Source organism: Pteropus vampyrus, unplaced genomic scaffold (genome assembly GCF_000151845.1).
Source record: "Pteropus vampyrus isolate Shadow unplaced genomic scaffold, Pvam_2.0 Scaffold220, whole genome shotgun sequence".
Lineage (NCBI taxonomy): Eukaryota > Metazoa > Chordata > Mammalia > Chiroptera > Pteropodidae > Pteropus > Pteropus vampyrus.
The window spans coordinates 2,640,503-2,644,204 of record NW_011889001.1 but is presented as its reverse complement, the minus strand read 5'-3'; positions in this window follow the sequence as shown (position 1 = coordinate 2,644,204).

The window sequence follows — 3,702 nt, the reverse complement described above, 5'->3', positions numbered from 1 at the left end:
CAAGTAAAAAATAAAAAATTTTGCTATTTGAAGTCAATCATACTTCAATAAAACTGAAAAACAGAAACAAAAGACACCTAAAATAATGATGACTCTAATAAGATAGAATTTACTTCTCCTCAGAGTCCAGAGATAGGTAATTCAGGGATGGTACAAAATTCTGCTTCACAAAGTCCTCAGAGACCTAATGCTCCTGTTCTGTTGGTCACATGCATGGTCTTCCAACCCATAATCATCTCATGTCCCATGAGAGCTGCAGAAAGGAATGAACTATTGATCTTATCCAAAAACACCCTCACAGATACACCCAGAAAAAATGTTTAGCCAAATAGCTGGGAACCTTGCCATCCAGCCAAGTTAATATATAAAATTAACCATGAGAGATCTTTGTATCATGTTATTGCCCACCAGAGAATGTTCACCATGAAAGAGGCACTGAACGACCCAGGTAGACAAAATGTCCCAGTCCATTGATATCACCTGTCCTTGATCAACCTTGATGAATACATGAATGAAATGGCAATGGTGGTCAAAATGAAGGCTATGCATTGATCCAATAGTATGGAGTCTCATTGAAAAGCCTGATCTAGTTACCGCACAACCAAATGTTAACTTGCCACTAACAGAGACCAACGCTGAGCTTCTGATGTGGTGCATTCCCCCAGGGAGACCAACTAACCACTTAAAGGCAAGTTGAATCTATTGGACTCTTTATATTCTGGTAGAGCCAGAGCTTGGTTCTCATAGAAGTAAACACCTACTCTGTATATGAGTTCGCCTTTCTTGTCTCTAGGGCTTCAACCTGCACCACTATCTGAAGGGTTATGGATTTTGACCCACTGACTTTGGACCCATGTAATATTGTGTCATACTGGGAGACCCATTTTATAGCAAAGAAAGTGCAGGAGTGGGCCTATGACCATTGCATACACTGGTCATAACACATATGTCATACAGATGCTGCCAGTCTTATAGAGCATTAAAGAAACTCATTGAAACTGAAGCTCCAGCTTGGAGGCAATGTCCTTTGTGGATGGATGCCATTCTTTAGGACAATATATACATTGAAGCAAAGACTTTTATATGGTGCTGTGTTTCCAGTAGGAAGAATACATGAGTCTGGAAAAAAAGAGGTAAAAGTGGGAATGGTCCCACTGACCATCACTCCAAAGGACCCACTGGGGGACTTTGTGATTCCTGTCCTTTCAACTCTGGGCTCTGCAAGGTTAGAAGTCTTAGCTTCCAAAGTATCCACTTTCACCAGAGGGCACAACAAGAGTCCCATTTAATTATAAGCTGCTATGCTATGACTGCTGCTTGGGCACTTAGGGATCCCATGGGACCAGCAATAAATAAAAGAGGTCATTATTTTGACAGGGGTAATTGACCCTGGTCACCAGGAAGAAGTAAGTAGCCTGGTGTTATACAGTGGGACAGAATATTATGTGAAACTCAGGTGATTCACTGGGTTCCTCTTGGCACTCCCTCGGTTCTCCCTTGTTCATTTACTTCATTGTAAATGAACAGATACAACAATCCCAGTCTGAGAAAGGCATGATATCCAGGGGCTCAGAAGACTTGAGCATGAGAATCTTATTTGGGCGACCAGGTAAGCCATGGAAGCCGGCAGAGGTGATAGCTGAGGGTGAGAGAACCTAGGACGGAAAGTGGAGGAGGGAGATGATGAGGATCACTTATGGCCCTGAGACCAACTGCAGCAATGCGGGCTGTAGTTCCTCCTGCTACTCTTCCTCTATGTTAGCCCTTTTCTTGTTTAGAAAAAAAAAAGTGCAATTTGTAGTTAACGTCAATTTAACATCACACATAGGAATGCTACATTTTCTAGGATTTGATATTTTCAGTAACTGAGAATTACTATATTTTGTAAATGGAAATACTACTACTAAAAAACAGAATGCTATAAATGGAATGATGTCATTTGTTTCCAAAGACTATTGATATACTAGAGCGATGCGAAAATAATAATAAAAGCAAGATATTTCGTGGCAATCTTTGGGGGTAAGGTTAACATTGTAATCTGGGAGTTATCTCGGGATAAACGCTGCAGCCACAAGTGCCACCAGCAAGTATTCTTGGGGCAAACGGGAAATGGGTTAGTTTACTCAGGCTGCCGTAATAAAATACCATAGACTGGGTGGCTTAAATAACAAAAATTTATTTTCTCATGGTTCTGGAAGCTGGAAGTCCAAGGTCAAGATGTCAGCAGGTTTGGTTTCTTCGGAGGCTTCTCTCTTCAGATTGTAGATGGCCGCCTTTGTGCTGTGTCCTTACATGGCCTTTCCTCTGTGCACACGTATGTCTGTGTCCAAACTTCCTTTTCTTATAAAGACATGAGTCATATTGAGCCCACACTAAAAATCTCATTTTAACGTAATTACCCCTTTAAAGATCTTATCTAGAAAAGCTGCTATATTCTGAGGTACTGAGAGTTAAAGCTTTAAGACATGAATTTTTTGGGGGGGAGGAGGGGATACAATTCAGCCCATAACAGTCTCTTATCTTATGAGCTTTTCCTCAAGAAGAGAGACCCAATAGAATCCTTGAGGAATTGCCCCCTAAATGTATATATAGGTGGATTTGAGCAGCACACAGGGAAGACGGAAGACTGCAGTAGACACAAAGATGCATTATTTAAATCCTTTTTCGGTTGTGGGGAGAGCGGTTGGCAGAAAGCTTCCAGAGGTGGGCTCCTTCAAGGTCAGCCTCAGCTATAGAGAGCTATGTTGTCGGAGGTTAAACCCTTATTGGACAGCCTGTATCTGGTGACTGAGCAAAGCAGGGATATAAAAGCTTGGTCACTTTGACCTGACATAGGCAATTATGGCCAGCAATATTTGCTCTAGATCTCCCTATTGGGTTGGCTAAAGGCTTATTGAGGCTGCATTTCAATGTGACTTTTCCCTCTGCCCAATCCTACTTCTTCCCATTGAATCCCAGTAAACATTTGTACCTTAAATTCCATCTTAAGTGTCTGCTTCTGGAGAACCCAGCTGGTGATATCTTGCTTCTCATCTTTTAATATACTAGTTGTATTACAATTCCAGGCCTTACTACCATTTCAGGAAATATTAGTTTGGCAAATATCACAATAGAAGATTTACGGAGAGTAAAATAAGTATAGTGAACTTTTTAGCTTGTTGCTTCTGCCCTTCTTTAAGCCTGTCAGCTAGTACCATTGACTTGGCCCCGGTTAGGATTCTGGTCCCAATCTTCCCTTAAACAATTTCTCGTACTCAAGATCTAAAAACTAGGTTCTCATATTTATTTATTACTAAGCACTACCTTGTATCTTATTCCCAGTAACTACTCAGTCTTGTGCCCCCTATGGTTTGTTTGTTCCATTTTTCCTTCTGGCTTTGGAGTACATACATGTGGACTTGCTTATCTCTCATGAAACTCTACATTTTAAAAGAATAATGATATTTCTCAGTCAGAGTACAGTTCATTAAAAGGTGCCATTTTTCAAACCTGAGCTTTAATGACTTGAGGCTTATTCTGAAGATCCCTGGTACTGGCATCCTTTCCTTCCTATAAACATCTGTGTGTTTTCCACCCTCCAGGCTGTGGTTGCCGGATGCTGCCCAGAAACCTCTGGGTTAAGGCGATGTCAGACCTTTGCCATGTACCAGATAATTAGCTTACTTTTCCCGTTTTTCAGGAGAAATAAGAAAGAGTACTATA